General features: G+C 36.0%; 1 protein-coding gene across 16 annotated transcripts in view; it reads left to right on the forward strand.

Annotated features, from left to right (window-relative positions):
- The window catches only part of MBD5 (methyl-CpG binding domain protein 5), a 421526-nt gene that overhangs the window by 253680 nt on the left and 144449 nt on the right, over nt 1–23397 (forward strand). Inside the window, exon 1 of one of the 16 annotated variants that reach the window (XM_055087756.1) lies at nt 14248–14398. The exons of 14 other annotated variants lie outside the window; for them this stretch is intronic. The gene's annotated coding sequence lies outside the window, so the exon portion shown is untranslated. Of the gene's footprint in view, nt 1–14247; nt 14399–23397 lie in introns of those variants that run through there. One more of the 16 variants, XM_055087754.1, reaches the window with a different exon arrangement.

The following is a 23397-nucleotide window of genomic DNA, read 5'->3' on the forward strand; positions in this document are numbered from 1 at the left end:
TTATTGACATATAATTCATATCTAATACAATCAACCCAATTAAATTATATAATTCATTGTTTTTTAGTATATTCACACAGTTGTGCAACCTTCACTACAATGAATTTTAGAACATTTTCCTCACTCCAAGAAGAAATCTGTACCCATTAGCAATAACTCCTCATTCCCCCCAAGTTGTGTTCCCCCCTTTGGCCCACCCTAGGCAACCAGTAATCTGCTTTTTGTCTCCATAGATTTTCCTATTCTGGAATTTCTTAAAAATGGAATCATATAATATGTGGTCTTTTGTGACTGGTTGCTTTCACTAGGCACAATATTTTTAATGTTCATTTTGTAGCATATATCATTAATTTGTTCTTTTTAATTACCGAGTAATATTCCATTTATGGATATACCCATTTTTATTTATCCAGTCATCAGTTGATGAACATTTAGGTGGTTTCTACTTTTTAGCTATTATGAATAATGCTGCTTTGAGCCTTTATGTACAAGTGTTTGTGTGACCATATGTTCTTATTGCTCTTTGGTATATAACTAGGTGTGGAATTACTGAGTCATATGGTATCTCTGTTTTTTACATTTGAGGAACTATGAGGCTGTTTTCCAAAGTGGCTGCACCATTTTGTAGCCTACCAAGGGTGTATGAGGCTTTCACTTTCTTCATATCTTTGTCAGTGCTTGCTAGTATCTTTTTTATTTTGTTATTACCATCCTAATGGATGTAAAGTGGTACCTGATTGTGGTGTTGTGTATTTCCCTAATGTCAAATGATGTTGAGAATCTTTTCTTGTGCTTATTGACTATTTGTATATCTTCTTAAAGAAATGTCTATTCAGATGCTTTACCTGCTTTCAAGTTGTCTTTATTATTGTTTTAAGAGTTCTTTATATATTCTAAATATAAATTCATTCTTGTGAAGCACAGAAGTTTTAATTTTGATCATGTACAACTTATTCTTTCTTTATCACTTGTGATTTTGGTATCATATCTAAGAAGACTGCCTAACCAAAGATCACAAAAATTTATTCCTATATTTTCTTCTAAGAGTATGGTATAAGAAACATACCCAGCTTCATTTATTTTTTTACTGTGAGTATCCAGTTGTCATAGCACCATTTCTTTTTCTAAATACTATAGTTTTGTGATGTTTGAAATAAGAAAGTATGAGTCCTCCAACTTTGTTCTTGTTTTTCTTTACTCTAGCTATTCTGGTTCCCTTGAATTTCCATATGAATTTTAAGTTCAGCTTGTGGATTTCTGTAAAGAAGCCAGCTGTAATTTTGATAGAGATTAATCTAGAGATCAATTTGGGGAATATTGGCATCCTAAAAATATTAAGGCTCATGTTCATCCATGAACATGAGATGTCTTTCCATTTATTTGTCTTCTTTAATTTTTTCAACAATGTTTTATACTTTTGAGAATGTAGGTTTACACTTCTTTTAATAAATGTATTTCTAAATATTTTATTCTTTGGATATGTAAATGGAATTTTTTCTTCCTTTCATTTCATATTGTTCATGGCTAGTATAGGGAAGTATGGCTGATTTTTGTATATTGATCTTGCATCCTGTAACCTTGCTGAACTTGTTTATTAATTTCTATAGTTTCTTAGGGAATTTATTTTGATTTTCTTTATATAAGGTCATATCATCTGAAACACAAATAGTTTTACTTTTTACCAATCCAGATGCCTTTATTACATTTACTTGCCTAGTTTCCTTGGCTAGAACCTCTAGTACAATGTTGAGTAAAAGTAGTGAGAGTGGACATCCTTTGTCTTCTTCCTGATCTAAGGGGAAAGCTCTCATTCTTACTTCATTAGGTATGATGTAAGCTGTGGGTTTTTCATAGATGCCTTTTATTAGTTAAAGAAGTTCCCTTCTTATTCTAATTTATTGGATACTTGTATTATGAAGAGGTGTTCGATTTTTTCAAATTCTTATTCTGCATCTATTGAGATGATCACGTGATTTTTGTCTTTATTCTGTTGATATGATGTCTTACACTAATTAATTTTTGGATGTTAAACGAACCCTACATTCCTGAGATAAATTCCACATAGTCATGGTGTATGATCCTTTTCATAAGTTGCTGGATTTGGTTTGGTACTATTTAGTTGGGGATGTCTGTGTCTGTATTCATAAGAGATATTATTCTATAGTTTTCTTTACTTGTGATGTCTTTGTCTAATTTTTGTATCAGGGTAATAATGGCTTCAGAGTGAAAGGAGAAGTGTTCTCTTCTCCTGTTTTTTTGGAACAATTTGTGAAGAATTGGTATTGATTGTTCTTTAACTGTTTGAAAGAATTCACCTGCGAATCCATCTGGGCCTAGGCTTTTATATATGGGAAGTTTTTTTTTTTAAGACTTTTTTAGAGCAGTTTTAATTTCACAGAAAAATTGAGGGGAAGATACAGTGATTTCCCATAAAACCCCCTGTCCCTATACGTGTGTGAATCTTTCATTATCAACATCCCCCACCAGAGTGGTACACTTGTTATATTGATGAATCTACATTAACACATTGTGGGAAATTTTTATATTACTGATTCAATCACTTTACCTGTTACAGATCTATTCAGATTTTATATTTCTTCTTGAGTCAGTTGTAGTAGTTTATATCTCTTAGGAATTTGACTATTTCACCTAAGTTATCTCATTTTTTGATTTTGTTCCCTTATATTCTTTTTTTTCTACAAGTCAGTAATATCCTCTCTTTCATTTCTGATATTGGCAATTTGTGCCTTCTCTGTCTTTTTTTTTCTTGATTAATCTAGCTAAAGGTTTGTCAATTTGGTTGATCTTTTCAAAGAACCAAATTTTGGTTTTATTTGTTCTTCTCTACTTTTTCTAGTCTCCATTTTATTTATTTCCACTATAATTTTTATTATTTCCTTCCTTCTACTTTCTTTCAGTTTAATTTCTCTTATTGGTGTCTTAAGGTGGAAAGTTAGGTTACTGATTTGAGACCTTTCTTCTTTTTTAATATAGGTGCTTATAATTTTCCTCTAAGCACTGCTTTAGCTTCATCCAGTATGTTTTGGTACATTATATCTTGTTTTCATTCATCTTAAAATATTTTCTAATATCTCTTTTATTTCTTTCTTGATCCACTAATTATTGCAGAATGTGTTGTTTAATATCTACATATTTTTTAATTTCCCAAATTTCTTTCTGGTACTGATTTTTTATTTCATTCTGTTGTGATTGGAGAACATACTTTGTATGATTCAATCCTTTTAAATTTATTGAGCCTTTTTTTTTTATTCACAAGATATGGTCTAGCCAGGAGAATGTTCTGTGTCCACTTAGAAGGATGTATATTCTGATATTCTTGGGTAGAATATTTTATGAATGTCTATTGACTAACTGGTTGGTTTATAGTGTTATTCAAGTCTTTTGTTTCCTTGCTGACCTTCTGCCTAGTTGTTCCTTCCATTAATGAAAGTGGGATATTGAAGACTTCAACTATTATTGTTGAATTGTATATTTCTCCCTTCAGTTCTGTCTGTTTTGCTTCATGTAATTTGAGGCTCTGTTGTTAGATACATATGTATTTATAATTATTATATCTTCCAATGGTTCTACTTTTCATCATTATAAAATGTCCTTTATCTTTCATAACAATTTTGTTTTAAAACCTATTTTATCCAGCTTCCTTTGGTTGCCATTTGCATGAGCTGTGTTTTTCCATTTAAAAAATTTCAACCTATTTGTGTCTTTGAATCTAAACTGTCTCACCTATAGCATATAGTTAGATATTGTTTTTTTAATCCAATTTGACAGTCTCTGCTTTTTGATTGTTTAATCCATTTGCATTTAATGTTATTAATACATTTAGATTTATGTCTGAAATTTCATTCTTTGTTTTCAGTATGTCTCATATCTTTTTTTGCTCCTGTATTCCTCCTTTACTGCTTTCTTTTCAGTTAAATGAATATTTTCTCATGTAATATTTTAGTTCCCTTAATGATTTTTCTTTCTTTTTTTTTTTTTTTTTTTTGCGGTACGCGGGCCTCTCACCGTTGTGGCCTCACCCGCTGCGGAGCACAGGCTCCGGACTCACGGGCCCAGCCGCTCCGCGGCTCGTGGGATCCTCCCAGACCGGGGCGCGAACCCGGTTCCCCTGCATCGGCAGGCGGACGCGCAACCACTGCGGCTCAGCGGCCATGGCTCACGGGCCCAGCTGCTCTGCGGCATGTGGGATCCTCCTGGACCGGGGCACAAACCCACATCCCCTGCATCAGCAGGCGGACCCCCAACCACTGCGCCACCAGGGAAGCCCCTCATTATATTTTAAAGATATTTTCTGACTGATTTCTCTTGAACTTACCATGTACACCTTAACTTATCAGATTTTACTAACTTAATTCCAATGAGATAATTTTATTTCTATATAGCCCTATTTCCTCTTCTGCCTTTTTGTGCTGTAAGTGTTATGCATTTACATGTATATGTGTTACAAACATAACAACACTTTGTATAATTTTATGTCTCTTAAGAAGCTAAGAGAAGAAAGGAAAGCAAGTGTGTATTTATAGTTTGTTACATTACCCTTCTTATTTACCATTTCTGGTTCTCTTTGTTCTTGTGGATTTGAGTTGCAATCTGGTGTCATGTCCTTACCGCAATACAGCTTTGCTCCCTTCCTCCTCCTTACTGAGCTGGTGGGCACAGATGAGGGAGTGAGTGGGTCATGATTCAAGTGCCAATGACTTTCACTGTTCTTACCAAGAGTTAGTAAATTGTCTTGCATAATGTTTCTTCATTTACTTTGTACCCTTAGGACAATTTCCAGAAATTTTCAGTGACTTTGTTTTTATAATTTTTACCAGTTATGATTGTTTCACTGGTGAGCTCCTCATCCATTTCACAAGTGGGTCTTGGTCATTAATTTTTGGATGGTATCCTATCAACTTCTCTGTTCTTCACAGAGGACCTTTATTACTGTGTGATTTATAATTTATTAATATATTGGTATAGCTCTAGAAATCAACGTCATCATGCCATAAATCACTTTATACATTACATGTCAATGAATTACAGCATCTCCAAATATCAATAATACATGTGTAGACTTATGGCCAACAGTGTGAATAGATACTCAACCTAACTTAAGATCACCTGTTTATATAGATGACACTTTGCAAGTCATATACAAGGAAAGGAAATAAGCAATTCTGGGTCACAGCCAATCTTAGTTTTTGTCATGTTATTGCCTTCATCCATATGCAATGTAACAAAGCCAAAGGGGAAACTTTCCGCTTTCTCTGAGAGAAGATGATTCCCTAGTTAACCCAGGCTATGCCAGCCAGGATGGGACAGGCCCTCCTTCCTTCTCCAGCAGCCATTCTCTTCCCAGAGCCTCCCTGGCAAAAGGTGATCTATTTCTGTACTCTGTTTAAAGAACTAGTCTGTCTCAAGAACTGTCTCAAGTTCTTTAGAATTTTAAGAGTTCTGAAGTTAAATTTTAAGAGTTTGACTCTAAGGAGTTAAAGAATTTGAAGAGTTCTCACTTCTCCCCACCCAGTCTGCATTGGCTACTAATCCTCCACTCTAATTCACCCAAGAAAACTAGAGTAAAAGATCTTCTGGATCTATTGCTTGATTAAGGCTTCAGGCACCTGCATACAATATGTAAAAAAGGCTTAGTTTTATTCCATTTTATTGGTAATTATTTTTCTGTTTTGTTTAATAATTGATATCTAGTCATTTCCTATTGTTCACTGAAGTGTTAATATTTCACCCACATGCAGGGTTAACAGGTTTCTCGGTTGTGTTATTCCAGTTTTCAAAACTGTCTGGTGGACTGTAGAATAAACTTAAAACTGCTCAGGAAGTCTTTTATAACGTTTCCTATTTGACCATAGCTTACTGGTCTTGCCTCATCTCTGATCTTCTGCCTGTGCTTTACTTATACTGGGCCAGCAACTTACTACTTTCTCCGAACGTATCATTTACTTCACATGTTCATGCCTTTCCTTTCAGAGATGCTAAACCAAGTGATTGCAAAAATATCCTGAAAATAATGTGAGGTGGTAGGGCCCCAGTCCACATCTACTGAATCAGATTCTTTACAGATGATGAGTTTTTTAAAAGCTCCTTAGTTGATCATAAAGCTATTTAGGAACCATTGCTGCTCTCATTTCTCTTTGCAGCATCTTCCCTTTCACTTGCTTTCACATTTCCTGACAAAATCTTATTCAACAGAAACAAGAGACAGAGACCCAACTAAAATATTACCTTCTCTGAAAAATTTTTGTCAATTCTGTCTCCATTCTTAATCTAATGGATATATGTTGTTGCTCTTGGCTAATTAGTAGTAGGGTCCTCTTTCTGTGCTCATAGAGTTCCCTACATTCTGAATTAGAGATAGTTCCTACCTAAAAGACTTAAAATGCCAACTATTTACTTTCTCAGCCTTCCTTACATATTGAGTGTGACTCCACCAACAAGACTCTGTCAATCAAGCATACACACATATTTGAAGCAAAACCTAGAGACATTTAAAAACAGACTGCAGACTCCATTTACAGAGAAGGTAGTACTAGCAGTGGCAGCTACTTCCAGTGTCCAATATAACAGAAAAGTCATTCTAGTGGCAGCATCTAGCTTCCAGCTCCCAAGCAGGAGCATCGTACACTGCTGCCTCTTTTCTGTCTGGGTCGCCTCCAAAACTGATTCTACGACTTCCTGGAGAATTCTGTGAGATGCTTCCTATCTTTTAATAAATTTTTCTGCTGAAATTACACTGAGTTGGTTTCTATTGCTGGTAACTAAGATACAGGGACACCTAATAGAATAACCACCCCATTACACTTCATTCACAGGCCAATATAATAATGAATTATATTGTCTTATAGTTAATTGCCAGTAGAATATGGGTTAACTATGTCAAGAGGGAAGGAAAGAGCATTTTAGGCAGAAGGCATAGCAGGAAGCCATATGGCTAGAAGGAGCATAGAGAATACCAGCCACTGAAGGGACGGTGTGTCCAGAAGATAAAGTGAACTAATTGATGAAAGATGTCAATGGATAGAAAGTTGTTAGAGGAATTAAGTAACTGGATCATAGTAGCTCTACAAGACCATCTGAAGACATTTTTATTTTTAAGTTCATGAACAATGTAAAGCTATTGAAGGTTTTTAACTGCCAGATGTTATGCTCAGATATATATTTTGAAAAAAAATTACTCTATCACATAAAGAATAAATTGGAGGTGGGGAAATGCTGGTTGGAATTCGCTTGGATTTGAGCTTTGCTCATAGTATTATGAGGTTCTACATTGTTCCAAGTTAATCACTGCTTTCTAGCTATGTCTTTCTACTAATTCTAAAATTTTCCTTTTGGAGTAATCCAGGGTGAAGTCCTCCCTCTCCTGTCAGAGAGCCCTTTAACTTTAAAGCTAACTAAACATGCAGAGCAGTCTGGGGCAATATTTTCTCCAAGTTTCTTGCTGTTTATAAATAGCTGTTGCTAATAAAGACACTTAAATTTTTATCAAGACCATTTAACTTCATATAGATGTATGACTTAGATTGGATTCTTTTGATATCCAGGAATTAAAGCAGTTCTGGTTTGTTTTTTGTTTGTTTGGTTTTTAAGAGCTGGGGTACATTTCATCTTACTCTTTTAAAACTAATAATGAAAGTATCACACTAAAACATATGCTAATAATGTGTCTTTATATTATTTTATGTATTGTTATGTATACTATGGCTATATTACAAAAGCTATTCAAACTAAAATTAAGTCTGAAGATACTATTTATATTTTTAGTTGGTCTCAGAGAATGAAACAATGATTGCACATGGCCAGATTGCAGATGGCCAGCCAAATAATTAGAGCTGCTACTGATTTTAATACGTATGACCTTCTGAATTTTAGCATATCCCCCAAAACATTACAAAAGGCATTCAGTGGAAAGTCAACAATTTGGTTTTTCATTCAGTAGTATAGTCAAAAACCTTTCAGTTTCTGAAGAATAATGTTACCATTCTAGAAGATTTTTCCAAGCAATATCCCATGAGTCTGTTTCTAAGTCTATGAGTCTGTTTCTGTTTTGTATATAGATTCATTTGTATTTTTTTTAGATTCCACATATAAGTGATATCATACCAAAGGGGAAAGGGGGGGATAAATTAGGAGCATGGAACTAACAGATACACAGTACTCTATGTAAAATAGATAAGCAACAGTGATTTACTGTATAACACAGGGAACTATATTCAATATCTTGTAATAACCTATAATGGAAAATAATCTGAAAAATATGTATATATATATATATATATAAAACTGAATCACTTTGCTATACACCTAAAGCTAACACAATATTGTAAATCAACTATACTTCAATAATAATTTTTTTAAAGCAATATTAAGAACAAAGGCAAGGCATTTGGTGACTAATACATGCAAAGTTGGTAAGGAGATACCTATAAGGCCAGCCTGCTCACAACAGCACTGCAGGAACTAGGGGAGGAATCAGAGGTTAAAGGTCGAGACAGAGGAGTTTTGCAAGTTCCAGACTGGTATCTTACATAAGAGTGATTTTGTTTGCTATTGTTGACCTTGTTTGTTCAAATCATTCTGTGCTTTTTTTGGAGGAGGGGGCTGTGTTGGGTCTTCGTTGCTGCATGAGGGCTTTCTCTAGTTGCTGCAAGGGGGGGCTACTCCTGTTGCGGTGCGTGGGCTTCTCATTGTGGTGGCTTGTCTTGTTGCAGAGCACAGGCTCTAGGCGCCTGGACTTCAGTAGTTGTGGCACGCAGGCTCAGTAGTTGTGGCTTGTGGGCTCTAGAGCGCAGGCTTAGTAGTTGTGGCGCACGGGCTTAGTTGCTCCGCGGCATGTGGGATCTTCCCAGACCAGGGCTCAAACCCGTGTCCCCTGCACTGGCAGGTGGATTCTTAACCACTGCACCACCAAGGAAGTCCCATTCTGTGCTTATTTTAACAAAGAAAAGTGTGGAATTTGCTTAGGAAAAATAAAAATATATATTATTTGTCCAAAGTACGTTTAAGGTAATATGAAGCTGAACCATATGAATTTGTCATTTTTGTAAGTCAAAAATGATTGAATATGACAGTTTTATGTGGTCCAACCTAAAAAAACCTACCAGTGCACTATAACATACCATAACATATAGCAAGTCATTGAGTTTGCCCATTCTGAGAAGATAGGTATACATTTTTCTCCATTTTTTAGTATCAACAATTATCTTCTATCAAATAAATTTAGTCTTACTAGATGCCAAAAACACTTGCTGTGGACATTTTTAAAATACGTTATCAAATTTGTAAGAGAATTTGATGGTAATATTTTTAATGGTAACAAAGGGGCAACAGGGTATAAAATGTACTGATGAACTGGCTCAACCTATAATGTTTTTAAAGCCCTCATTGATCTCTGGGCTGATATTCTAGGATTCAGGGATTTTTCCACAGCCATCACAGAATTAGAGAAGATATACTCACACTGTACATCTCCCTAGTTCCTTGGAACTTAAAATATCAGGAAAGATGAGGGTTAATATAGTTTTTTTTTAAAGTAATTGTGGCAGCTAACACTTAAATAGTGTTTACTGTGCCAGGCACTGTTCTAGGTGCTTTACATGTATTAACTCATTTAATCCTCACAGCAATACAGTGAAGTAGGTAGTACTGTCATTATTCCCATTACACAGATGAGGAAGTAGAGATACAGAACAATTTGTACAAAGTTATACAGCATGTAAGTGCCTGAGCTGAAATTTAAACCTAAGAATTCTGGCACCAGAGTTGGTACTTAACCAACAGTAAACTGCCTCTCAATATAAAGAAGGTCTAGTATCATTCAGTCAATTCTAATATACTGCAAGGTTGCTATATTAGTTGAAATACTAAGTTCCTTAATGGAGCTTGTCAAGTTTCTTTCCATTCTAATAGCTGCTATTCTGGACTGTTGCAATAGTTCTTTAGCTAGGATACAGATTTCTAATCTTCTTCCCCATTTCTAGGCCAGCCTGCATCCTGCTGCTAGATTAATACAAGTAAATCATCACTTCAGTCCTGTTACTACCTTGCTCAAATCACTTTCATGACTATATTTCCACTGCCAGGAAAGGATGTAAATGAGAGCACCCACTAGGATCTGGTAGCATAGCTCACCACAAGCTCAGTATTTCTTGGAAGTTTCCTGTTTTATCTTAAAAATTTGCACAAATTTTACATCCCACTCCATAGTATATCTGTTTGTTTTAATATAAAAATAATGTATTAAATTTAAATAAATGTTTTAAAACAGTGTTTTAAATTTAAATTAAAACTTAAATTACTTAATTCTGCAAATTTTCAAATAAAATTGATGAGCCAGAAAGATGCTTTCTATTTATTCTGGGCCTTCTAGTGTCACATGAGGTTTACATTCTCCTATTTGAAGAGCCTGGGTATTCAGGATAGATTTTGGGTGCCTTTGCTTCTTATTTATTTATTTATTTTTGGCTGCGTTGGGTCTTTGTTGCTGTGCACGGGCTTTCTTTAGTTGCGGAGAGCGGGTGGCTACTCTTCATTGTAGTGCGCGGGCTTCTCATTGCGGTGGCTTCTCTTGTTGCGGAGCACGGGCTCTAGGCACACAGGCTTCTGTAATTGTGGCTCACGGGCTCTAGAACTCGGGTTCAGTAGTTGTGGCACACTCGCTTAGTTGCTCCACAGCATGTGGGATCTTCCCAGACCAGGGATGGAACCCATGTTCCCTGCATTGGCAGGCAGATTCTTAACCACTGAGCCACCAGGCAAGCCTTGCTTCATATTTTAGAGTCTAAGTTATCTGGCCATATTCCAACCTTCCCATCTTATAACTTGCTGTTTCCCTGTATTAATCCTCTGATAAATCCATCTACCCATCCATAAGTATTTACCACATACCCTCCTAAAGATGTCATGTACTGTATACCACCTATATATCTTGGCTTTTGTCCTTTCTCTCCGCTTGTAATACAGGCATACCTCATTTTATTGGACTTTGCTTTACTGCACTTCACAGATATTGCATTTTTTACATATTGAAAGTTTGTGGCAACCCTGAGTTAAGCAAGTCTTTTGGCGCCATTTTTCCAACAGCATTTGCTCACGTCATGTCTCTGTGTCAAGTTTTGGTAGTAATTCTTGCAATATTTCAAACTTTTTAATTATTATTGTATTTGTTATGGTGATCTGTAATCAGTGATCTTTGATGTTACTGGTGTAATTGTTTGGGGGCACCAGGAACCACACCCATATAAGATATGGAACTCAATCAGTATTGTGTGTGTTCTGACTGCTTCACTAACTGGCTGTTCCCCATCTCTTTCCCTCTCCTTGGGTCTCCTTGTTCCCTGAGACAAAACAATATTGAAATTTGGCCAATGAATAACCCCACAGTGGCCTCTAAGTGTTCAAGTGAAAGGAAGAGTTGCACATCTCTTACTTTAAATCAAAAGCTAGAAATTATTAAGCTCAGTGAGCAAGGCACGTAGAAAGTTAAAACAGGTCGAAAGCTAGGCCTCTTGTGCCAGACAGTTAGCCAAGTTGTGAATGCAAAGGAAGAGTTCTTAAAGGAAATTAAAAGTGTGAGTCCAGTGAACATATGAATGACAAGAAAGCAAAACAGCCTTATTGCTGATATGAAGAAAGTTTTAGTGGTCTTGGATAGAAGATCAAACCAGCCACAACATTCTCTTAAGCCAAAGCCTAATCCAGAGCAAGGCCTTAATGCTCTTCATTTCTGTGAAGGCTGAGAGAGTTGAGGACGCTGCAAAAAAAAGTTTAAAGCTAGCAGAGGTTGGTTCATGAGGTTTAAGAAAAGAAGCCATCTCCATAGCATCAAAGTGCAAGGTAAAGCAGCAAGTGCTGATGTAGAAGCTGCAGCAAGTTACCCAGAAGATCTAGCTAAGATAATGAAGGTTAAGAAAGAGAAAAACAAATACTGTATGCTAACACATATATATGGAATCTAAGGGGAAAAAATGGTTATGAAGAACCTAGGGGCAGGACAGGAATAAAGATGCAGACGTTGAGAATGGACTTGAGGAAACGGGGAGGTGGAAGGGTAAGCTGGAATGAAGTGAGAGAGTGGCATGGATTTATATATACTACCAAATGTAAAATAGATAAAGATGTTAAAAAAAAAGATAATGAAGATTGGTACACTGTACAACAGATTTTCAGTATAGCCCTATGTTGGAAGAAGATGCCGTCTAGGACTTTCATAGGTAGAGAGGAGAAGTCAGTGCCTGGCTTCAAAGCATCAAAGGATAGGCTGACTCTCTTGTTGGGGCTAATGGCAGCTGATGACTTGAAGTTGAAGCCAGTGATCATTTACCATTCTGAAAATCCTAAGGCCCTTAAGAATTATGCTAAATTTACTCAGCCTGTGCTCTATAAATAGAACAACAAAGCCTGGGAGACAGCACATCTGTTGACAACATGGTTTACTGAATATTTTAAGCCCACCGTTGAGACCTACTGCTCAGAAAAGAGATTCCTTTTGAAATATCACTGCTCATTAACAATGTACCTGTCACCCAAGAGCTTTGATGGAGATGTACAATGAGATTCATGTTGTTTTCATGCCTGCTAACACAACATCCATTCTGCAATCCATGGATCAAGGAGTAATTTCAATTTTCAAGCCCTATTCTTTAAGAAATACGTTTAAGGGCTTCCGTGGTGGTGCAGTGGTTGAGAATCTGCCTGCCGATGCAGGGGACACGGGTTCGTGCCCCTGTCCAGGAAGATCCCACGTGCCGCGGAGCGGCTGGGCCGGTGAGCCGTGGCCACTGAGCCTGTGCGTCCAGAGCCTGTGCTCCGCAACGGGAGAGGCCACAACAGTGAGAGGCCTGCGTACCACAAAAAAAAAAAAAAAAAAAAAAGAAGAAGAAATACGTTTAATAAGACTATAGCTGCCATAGATAGTGATTCCTCTGATGGATCTGGGCAAAAATTGCAAACCTTCTGGAAAGGATTCACCATTCCAAATGCCATTAAGAATATTTGTGATTCACGGCAAGAGGTCAAAATATCAACATAAATAGGAGTTTACAAAAAATCGATTGCAGCCCTCATGGATGACTTTGAGGGGTTCAAGATTTCAGTGGAGAAAGTAACTGTGGATGTGGTGGAAACAGCAAAAAACTAAAATTAGAAGTGGAGCCTGAAGATGTGACTGAATTGTTACAATCTCATGGTAAAACTTGAATGGGTGAGGAGTTGCTTCTTAAGGATAAGCAAAGAAAGTGGTTTCTTGAGGTGGAATCTACTCTTAATTAAGATGCTGTGAAGATTGTTGAAATGACAATAACTTAGTTGATAAAGCAGCAGCAGGGTTTGAGAGAATTGAGTCCAATTTTGAAAGAAGTTCTGCTGTGGGTATGGGTAAAATGCTATCAAACAACATTGCATGCTACAGAGAAATTGTTTGTGAGAGCAAGAGTCAATCAATGCACCAAACGTCACTGTTGTCTTATTTTAAGAAATTCCCACAGCCACCCCAGCCTTCAGCAACCACCACCCTGATCAGTCAGCAGCCATCAGCATCGAGGCAGGACCTTCCACCAGAGAAAAGATTATGACTCACTGAAGGCTCAGATGTTTGTTAGCATTTTTTAGCAATAAAGTTTTTAAATTAAGGTATGTACACCGTTTTTTAGACATAATGCTATTGCACAATTAATAGACAACATAACTGTGGATGTGGTGGAAACAGCAAAAAACTAAAATTAGAAGTGGAGCCTGAAGATGTGACTGAATTGTTACAATCTCATGGTAAAACTTGAATGGGTGAGGAGTTGCTTCTTAAGGATAAGCAAAGAAAGTGGTTTCTTGAGGTGGAATCTACTCTTAATTAAGATGCTGTGAAGATTGTTGAAATGACAATAACTTAGTTGATAAAGCAGCAGCAGGGTTTGAGAGAATTGAGTCCAATTTTGAAAGAAGTTCTGCTGTGGGTATGGGTAAAATGCTATCAAACAACATTGCATGCTACAGAGAAATTGTTTGTGAGAGCAAGAGTCAATCAATGCACCAAACGTCACTGTTGTCTTATTTTAAGAAATTCCCACAGCCACCCCAGCCTTCAGCAACCACCACCCTGATCAGTCAGCAGCCATCAGCATCGAGGCAGGACCTTCCACCAGAGAAAAGATTATGACTCACTGAAGGCTCAGATGTTTGTTAGCATTTTTTAGCAATAAAGTTTTTAAATTAAGGTATGTACACCGTTTTTTAGACATAATGCTATTGCACAATTAATAGACAACAGTAGAGGATAAACATAACTTTTATATGCACTGGGAAACCAAATAATTTGTGTGAGTTGCTTTTTGAGAATAATATTTGCTTTATTGCAGTGGTCTGGAACTGAACCTGCAATATCTCCGAGGTATGCCTGTACTCTCTCTCCTCACTTCTGTTAAAGTGCTAATCTTTCAAGACCTAATTCATTTACTAGCTTTTCCTGACTACTCCAGTCAGGACTTTGAATTCCTGTAATACTTACTCAATTCTTATTATACAACAGGTTGTATTTTTAATATTTGTTTGACTAAGTCTTACACATAAACTTTTTAAGAGTTCAACATGCAGAGAAGCAAAAAAAAGGACATTTCGGGCAATGGACACGGTGTGTACAAAGGCACAGGATTATGAAGTAGCACAGAGTATCCCAGTAAATGCTAGGTTGTTTACTATAGCTGGAATGTAGAATATATACTGGGAATGTGAGAAAAGTAGGAATCAAACCATGAAAGATTATATAACTCATGCTACGAAATGTACATCCCACCTGCCCCAGCCCCTACCGTAATTAATGGGAATTCATCAAAGAAATCAAATAGGAAAGATTTATTGTATTAGTTTTAATCAACTTTGATGTAATTTCTCTAGGTTTTAATATTCTTCATTTTCTTAGATCTTATTTTTATTTTATATACCAGTAAAATTATCATATTTTTATGCAGTCTTTTTTCTTAATCTAGTATATATCCTCCATATACTCAATGTGTATACACATATATACATAGACACATATAGAGAGAGGAATTGTTCATTGCTTTAAAAGATGGGATTACACACACACACAAACACACACACACACACACCTGCATCTTGCATTTCTCACTCTACAGTGCTTTGTAGAAATAGCTCTAATTTATTTTTTTTAATGACTGCAATATTGTGTAGTATGGAGGTACCAAAATTTTTTTAACTATTCCCCTATTTGTAGATATTCATCTTGTTTCCAGTTTCTTTATATTTTTTAAGGAGATATAGCTAAATCAAACCTTACGTTTATCTGACTAAATTTCACTGTAGCCTATTATTAATTCACCATAAACTATTAAATAATCCATGTAGGTTTGGATATATAAGATGAAGTAAACTTTATTGATAATTTCTTATTATGATACTGTCTCATATCCTCTGTTTGCTACCAAATTGGTGGATATTTAGGAGTTGTTCCCAGTAGTACTATAACATCATAATGCATGAAATAGACCCATTTGATGACTCAAATTTTAAGTTAAAGTATAGTGATACCTTATATATTAAAAATAGGGAAATTACAATAATATTTTCCAAACTGAGATGTTAACAGGAATTTTATGACAAAAATGTTCCATGGACAAATTATTTGGGAAAATATACTGAATTGAACTGGGTTCTGCATAATGCTCTGCATTATTCTAAAATAATATAGACATCTGAATTGTGTTCAGACATATGAATAGATTTTCAAAGGCCATTTTTTGTGGCACCATTTTGATAGACCTGTACTGTTGGTCCCCCGGTAGTACAGGTCTGGGAAATATGACCCACTCAGATTGCTGCTAATTTGTCTAAGTGTTATTCCCAGTACCCCTCCCTATAGTTAATACATCTATCAATCAATCACAAAAGCTTGGATTTCCAGTGATACTGGATTATGAATATTCTAAAGCATACCCAGTACCTTCCTTACCTTCATAGTTTTGCAAACTTTTCCTGTTCCATCTGCCCATGATCCTTTCTCTCTTGTTATGTTTCTGTATATTAAGATCTCAGTTTTCTTTAAATGCTCCCTTGTTTTTGAAGCTTTCTCCAGTGGGAATTAAAACCATTCCTTTTCTGATTTTCTCATACCGCTTTGCCTTTCTTTCAGTAATTTAACTTCCTGCCTTATGAGTCACACAGTTGTTGTTCATGTACATTACAGTAGATGTTGTGCCATGACCTGTAGTTCATGTGGAGGAGCTCATAGACCAGCTGAGGGAGAAGACATATAAAGAAATTTATACAATGTGATGCGATATGTATTTATAATGGTACACAATGCTAGTGGTGAGAAACTATGGACTAAAAAGTTTGAATGTAAATTAGCTTATATAACTGAGATTTTAGCTTTATTTAGAATGTTTAAGTCTAGAATTGAAGTAGAATGTTATACTGGTTATTGTACGTAACTTTCTCTTCCACTTAGGTTATAATTGCTCTGAACACCTGGCCTGTATATTACTTATTTTGCTCTTTTCTATTGTACCTAGCACTCGTATAGATATATAGAATACATTCAATAAATGTTTGTTAAATTGAATTAATTTTTAGAAGCTGCCATTTAAAAAAAATTTATTCTCACAATCTGAAATTTGATATTTTATGTCTGCATATTCAGACTGCTATTTTATTCTTAATTTAAGACATAGTTATAGGGAAGGCGACAAACAACATTTTTAAATCTTTATTATTTTTTGACTCTCAGAAGCACTTTTGGAAACTGTAGACTTACTCCATGGATACTGCCTTTGCACAAAATATTTATGGAATTGCTTTTGTTCCTTAACATACTATTTTGCATGCACATACTAGTTTCATCTGAATTCTTAAACCAACTAAATGTCATGTCAAACTAAGCTTGGTGGGTCAAAAGTTATGTATGCCTTTTGGGGTCAGAAACAACAAGGGATCTTGTGTGGTACAAAAGTTAACTGTAGAGGCAATTACAAAAGAGAAATTCCAGAAATATTTTTCACAATTCTGGCATTTCTGGGCTTGGTTTACAGCCTCCGAAGATAACCATTTTGAAGGACAAAACTGACTTAAAGTATATTTATTAAAATACCACATTCTTCATAGTCCAGTTTATTAAGAAGAGTTGTTGGTTTTGTTGGACTGGAATTTAAGCATATTATTATGTTTCCTGACTAATTATCTGTCTAATACTATTTTTAATTGGTATTAAACTTTTACCAGTGACCCTGATATTATAACTTGTTTTTAATTAAAGAATAGCATTCTTATCTCATCATTTTCTTTCTTTAAAAAATGCCATTACAGCCCAGTTTTTTTTTTCATTTTGTATTGGATATTTTCCATCATGAAAAACATGTATACATTCATGCTCATGATTTTCTCATTATTATATTCATTGTTATCATTAGGTATTGATAATGGAAGATGAGACCAAAGTCATCCGTATTACCTGATTATCTGATCCTTTACCTAAAGGAGCATAATCTAGAGATAAGACCTAGGAGATATCAGATGAAGCAAATACTGTAAAGCAGCATTTATTTCAATTGCACTTATTTCGTTTCTGAGAAATAAAACAGAAATTGAGCTAAAGTTTACTTTTGCTTTAGCCAGAAAGAAAAGAATTGTCAGTCAGATTAATCCTGTAGACATGAAGAGATGGATCTATTTAAGAAAACAAATGCCTTTTTATAGCCTTTGAGGTCATTTGGGATATCATTTATTTCTAATTTTTATTCTGACTTCAGAGTATTTTATTTTATGCATTTATAAAATCAGCTTTTATAGGGACTAGGTACCATTTTTCAATTTCTCTTTAATTCGTGTTTTACTTATAAATAATAAAATAATTGTACTACTCTAGACTTTACTAATTAAGTCTAATAAAGTTCACTTGTAAGTAATTAGTACAGAGCACATATTGTCAAAAGGATTCAAATAGGTTTATGAAGCATACAACTTTAAATATCAAAGGGTAAAATAGAGATTTGTGGTGTACTAGCCTAACCTTTTAAATCTGGTAGATAAGGAAGCCATCTGAGCTGCTGTCACATGCATGACCTGGAATAATTTGGACAATTGTGCATTCTTATATTTTTTATGCAAAATATATATTCACAATTACTATCCATCATGTCCAGATTTTTAATAAGGTACTTTGATTTTTATGAAAATAAGTTATAACTATTACAAGGAGAGTACACTTTGTGAAGAAATTGGGCTTATGTTATTAGTTTTTAACAATTAACATTTGCATACTCTTTTACGTTTATCCAAGATTTTTATATTTATTATCTCAGTTGATCTTAGAAACAGTAGAGATAATACTTACATGGTTCGTAGGAGTTAAGACTCATTTAGCTGAAGAACACTCGCCCTCTCTGCCCTCCCCTCCCCCCGCCCCTCCCTCCCCACTCCACACACACAAGCTTAGGCTAAAAGGAGATATTGTGGTTTATAGGATAGAATGGTCTCCAGAAAGACTAATCTGAGGCTCCCAGTTCTTATCTCCTGAATTGGCTTCATGGTCAGTTCCACACTTGGTGTCACTGACAGTTTTGAGTGTCAGTGGTCCTGATCTGATTAAGTATCCATCCTTGGAAACCTCACTGTGGACAGAGGGATAGGGGGCTATGCAGACTGGCTTTGGCAGTTAGGCCCACCTCTAAAGCTGTCGAACGGGTGAGTTGTCAAAAGGAAAATTGCAGAAATAGCAGGAAAGCATGGTGGAGAGACAAACTTCAAGTATCCACTCCAGCAGGTATTATCATCTCCACTTAACAGATGAGAAAATGGATAGTCAGAGAGGCTAAATGACCTACCCAAACTTAGATCCTCTGGTTACAAATCCTGCTCCAGGCTGCCTTAAAGGAAAAGGAAAGTAAGAATGGATAAGACAAAAGAGGTGGTTCCAGGTATTTATTTCTAGTTTGTGTTTTGAAGTGAACCAGGCAATATTGATTTTAGGGTGATGGTTAGGGTTAGAGTTGTTGAACAAGACATTTGTGGGAAATAAAATGTCGTAAGGCCTGTGCAAGGGAGTAGGAAGAGGTACAGTAGACATGATCCTTAACATCCAGAGTTAGGATTTTGGGATTAAAATTAAAATAGCTAACATTTATTAACCATTCCTTATGCCTCAGGCACTGTGCTAAACACTCTTCCTATAATATATGTTAACACTCACAACATTCCTATGAAATGAGGATTTTACAGATAAGGAAGCATAAACAAAAAGATTTAATATCTTGTCCAAGACTATATAACTAGAAAGAATTAGAGTCAAGATTTGAACCCAGGAGGTCTAGAACCCACCACAGTGCCTGTTTTTGTTTTTCATTGTTACCAGTTAAAGTAGCAATGTTTAGTTACCTGGCATGTGCTGGCTGCCATAGCAGATATTTGTCTGGTATAACACCTGTTTTCTAGAAACTTACCCTTTAAGGTTGGACAATACAGCAGTTCATACGCAGCCACATTTAAGAATTTAAATTTGAATTGCTAAGTTCCTACAGATCATTGTTAATGTTAATTTTATACTGTTTTGTTCTATATTTAACAAAGTTACACATGCACATAGTTTAAAAAATCAAGTAGTCCTACAAGACTTATTTTTAAAAGAAATTAGCGGTTTCCTGTTCTACACCTCTTATCACCATTTTTCCAATTACCAGAAGCAATCACTTTCAGTTCTTTTTAGGTGTTTCTTTTGGTGTTTATGAAGAAGAATATCTCTAAATAAATGATTATATTTCACTTCTTGATTTTTTTTCAACTTCACATTTAATCCATTAATTTCCCACTGCTCATGTTTAAGGTGATAAGAAAGGGGGATATCTAGATAATACATAATTGGGGCTTGATGACTGTGGATTCCATAGATCTGACTATGCTGTTTTGTTCAGGAACTCCCAGTGTCAATTTATTGAGAACCTTCTTTTTAATCCAGTTAGATTCTCCAAAGAAGAATCTTTCACTCTCCTACCTAGAGATTATAAGATGCGCTACTAGCATTTTACAAACTAAGTAGAAGAGGACTTGGGATGTCATATTCAAAGTATAAAATTTCATTCAGTTCTGTTTTCAGTAGAGTACTCTGCTGACCAGGATTCTCCAACTTTCCCAGTTTGGGAACCTTCTGTTTCACCACTCCAAAGAATAAACATTGTCTTTTGCTAGGATGATAGAGGGAGGGGTACTTGTCCAATTGTGGATGGTAGAGAGGGAATGCAAGAGACTAATTCTTAAACAGACTTCCAACCAGCCTTGCTCTTATTTCTACCTTTAACCTACTTCCATAAGTCTGGGTGCTGCCAATTACTAAGTTTCTTGGAAACTGTAATGCAAATAAAATTTTTTCCTGGCTTTATCTCCTACTAGTTTAAGATTTAGTTTGTTTGGATTTGCTAAGTCAGTTAGCTGTAGTCCTTCTGCCCGTCTAGTTTCCAAATTTTGGTACTGTCATTCATCCCTCATTCTCTTTTTCTTTCTTGTTTCATGCTTTTTAGTGAAATATTTAATATTATATTGTATTTAATGTGGTTTTGAAAAGGGATGGAATTAAGTATATGTTCAATCTACCATCTTTAACCAGAAATCAACATTATTATCTACTGAGTAGTTTTTCTTTCTAACATGTGTTAGATTTGAGATAAATACCTTTTTTTTAATATCTTTTTCAAAAAGACAATTTCTGTTTTAAGAAAATGGGAAATTACCATATCCAATCCCTATACTCAGTCTCAGAGTAAGATTTGAAGAGATTGCTGTTTACGTATCATATATTTTATATTGAATGCTTTTATTATGACACAGGTCTGCTTTCTTCGCAGTGTGTGGGGATGTTTAGTACTCCATTGCCCTGGGAACAATAACTAAGAGCCATATATTACAGAGCTCAATATATTAGAGTCAGGACATGGACAAGATTATCAAAATTTCCAAATCAAAAACTGGGCAGCATTGTTTAACCTTTAGAGGAAGTAATTGTTTGTTTCATTATCTTACTTAATATATGCATACAGTGATTTTTGGTTATTAAAGACAGTGTCGTGTGTACATTTCATTATTTCACTTAATACAGTATAACATAATTTTTGATTGTCACACTATGTTTTATGAATAAAGATTCAGAGAAGTTGTTACTTCCCCAGATTCTTACAGCTAGTGGGTGACAGAGGTAGAATTTGAACTGAGGATTCACTTACTTCAAAGCTAATACTCTTTGGAAGTGGGTGTGTATAATAAAATCTGGAATTATGGGACCGCAGTAAAGTTCCCCAGAACTTGGGGGGAAGTCACAGAAAGGTTGCTATCAAAAACTGTAACCAGCAGAAACTAACACAACATTGTAAAGCAATTATACTCCAATAAAGACACACAAAAAAATTGTAACCAGAAAATCACACCATTTATCCTTTGTACATTTTCATACAACCATTTCAAAGAATCCTTGTAACAGCCTTATGAGCTATGTAGGTTTAAATTTTATTAAGTGTGTAAAATACCGTTTGCCTATGTGTGAAACAGAATTAACTCACAAACCTCTTCTCCTGGTCCCCCCACCCCATCACTTCCATAGATAAAGGAAAACTTAATCTTAACAACTGGTAGTAACTTGGTCACTTCTGAGTTAAAATTGAGTCAATTTAGGCTTTAAACTAAGATTCTTCTTCTTATCCTCTCCTTCCCTTCTGCTCTTCCCCAAGTTCCTGGGGAGACTCATACCGTCCTGATATCAGCAGATAAGCATGGGCTTCCACATTCTTATCTCTGCTTGCTGGTCTCTGCTGGGTTACCCAGGGCCCTTGGCATTTGGGCACCATGTGCCGTCATCCGCTGAGATGTGTTTCCTCTTGCTGGGCCTCTGGACTTCATATACTTAGTCTACTGCTGCGGTTCTTGCTGTGGTCTCCAGTTGTGAGGACCAGGTACTCTTCACCCTGTTTCCTCAAACCCCAGTCTCCTTAATGTCTGCCAGATCAGTCTTAGCCACTTTTGCACCCCTCTCATGGCAAAGGCTTCAGTAACTTTTCAAATGTTGTGCCACAATGCACTGGTACTCTCTGAATCCAAAGATGTCTTCAGACAAATCCTCTCAGCTACCTTTCTCAGTCGTCATCTTCAGTACTCTACACTCAGATACCTCAATGCTCTTTTTTGTCTGGTGGCCAGTATTTTTTTTCCTTTCCATGGGAAAACACCTGTTGTGTCCTCTTGCATTCTTATCTACTCTATAGTTTTTACAGTATAAGTTTTATGAAAATAATATATAATGCAGCTCTCTATGTACTGAAGTGATCAATTGACAAAACATATTACATAAAGAAAGCAAGGTATAGAACAGAGTGTATAACCTGCTCCATTTCTGTAAATACATGTATAGATATGGCAGTGCATTAAACATTTCTGGAAGAATACATGAGCAGTAGCAGGGATTGCCTCTGGGGAGGGAAAATAGATGTCTGGGGGACAAGACTGGATGGGAAATTTTTCACTGCCTTTTTATATCTCTCAAATTCTAAGTCATGCAAATAACCTATTCAAAAATAAATAAAAGATAATTATAAAACATTTATAATTTGGCTTCTTCAGTCCTGCCAAGCTCCAGATCATCTGATTCTCAGCCACAGACAGAAAGTAGCTCTTTTGGCAAAGCTATCTTTTTTTCACTTCTCTGCTTCCTGATGTGCCGCTCTTTCTTGTAGAACTTTATTGAAGGCTGCATGAAGCAGTAGCCTGCTCCAACATTCTGAATTTTTCACCTTCATTAGCAGGGAAAACACTTCAGTAGGAAGATGGCCTGAGTCCCAAATATATCAGATGGCGGTTTAGCCACTTTGCTAACTTGCCAGACTAAGATAGAGGAGTCCGCACTACCCTTCACTGACCTCTTTGGCCAGGCCAAGACTGTATTTTAGGGTCTGTTACTTGCAAGAATTTTTATTATCTGCAGGCCTATCACACTGAATAGATGTTTAATTAATTATGATGCATATAAATGCATGAATGAATAATTTTTATTTACAGGAATAATCCACCTAATTTTAAATGTGTTAACTAATAGGGATTTTAAAAGTCTGTATTTTAAATTTCCCAACCGCTCTGTAATTATAGCTGTCTTTTTTTCCCCTGATTCCAAGATCCAGTCAAGGATCATGCGTTGTATTCAGTTGTCATATCCATTTAATCTCCTTTAAACTTAAAAAAAAGAAAAATTCCCAGCCTTTTTGTGTCATGTTGTTGACATGTTTTAAAAGTCTGGGCAGGGGCTTCCCTGGTGGCGCAGTGGTTGCGCGTCCGCCTGCCGATGCAGGGGAACCGGGTTCGTGCCCCGGTCTGGGAGGATCCCACATGCCGCGGAGCGGATGGGCC

The sequence above is a fragment of the Physeter macrocephalus genome, chromosome 2, assembly GCF_002837175.3.
Source record: "Physeter macrocephalus isolate SW-GA chromosome 2, ASM283717v5, whole genome shotgun sequence".
NCBI classification, from domain to species: Eukaryota; Metazoa; Chordata; class Mammalia; order Artiodactyla; family Physeteridae; genus Physeter; species Physeter macrocephalus.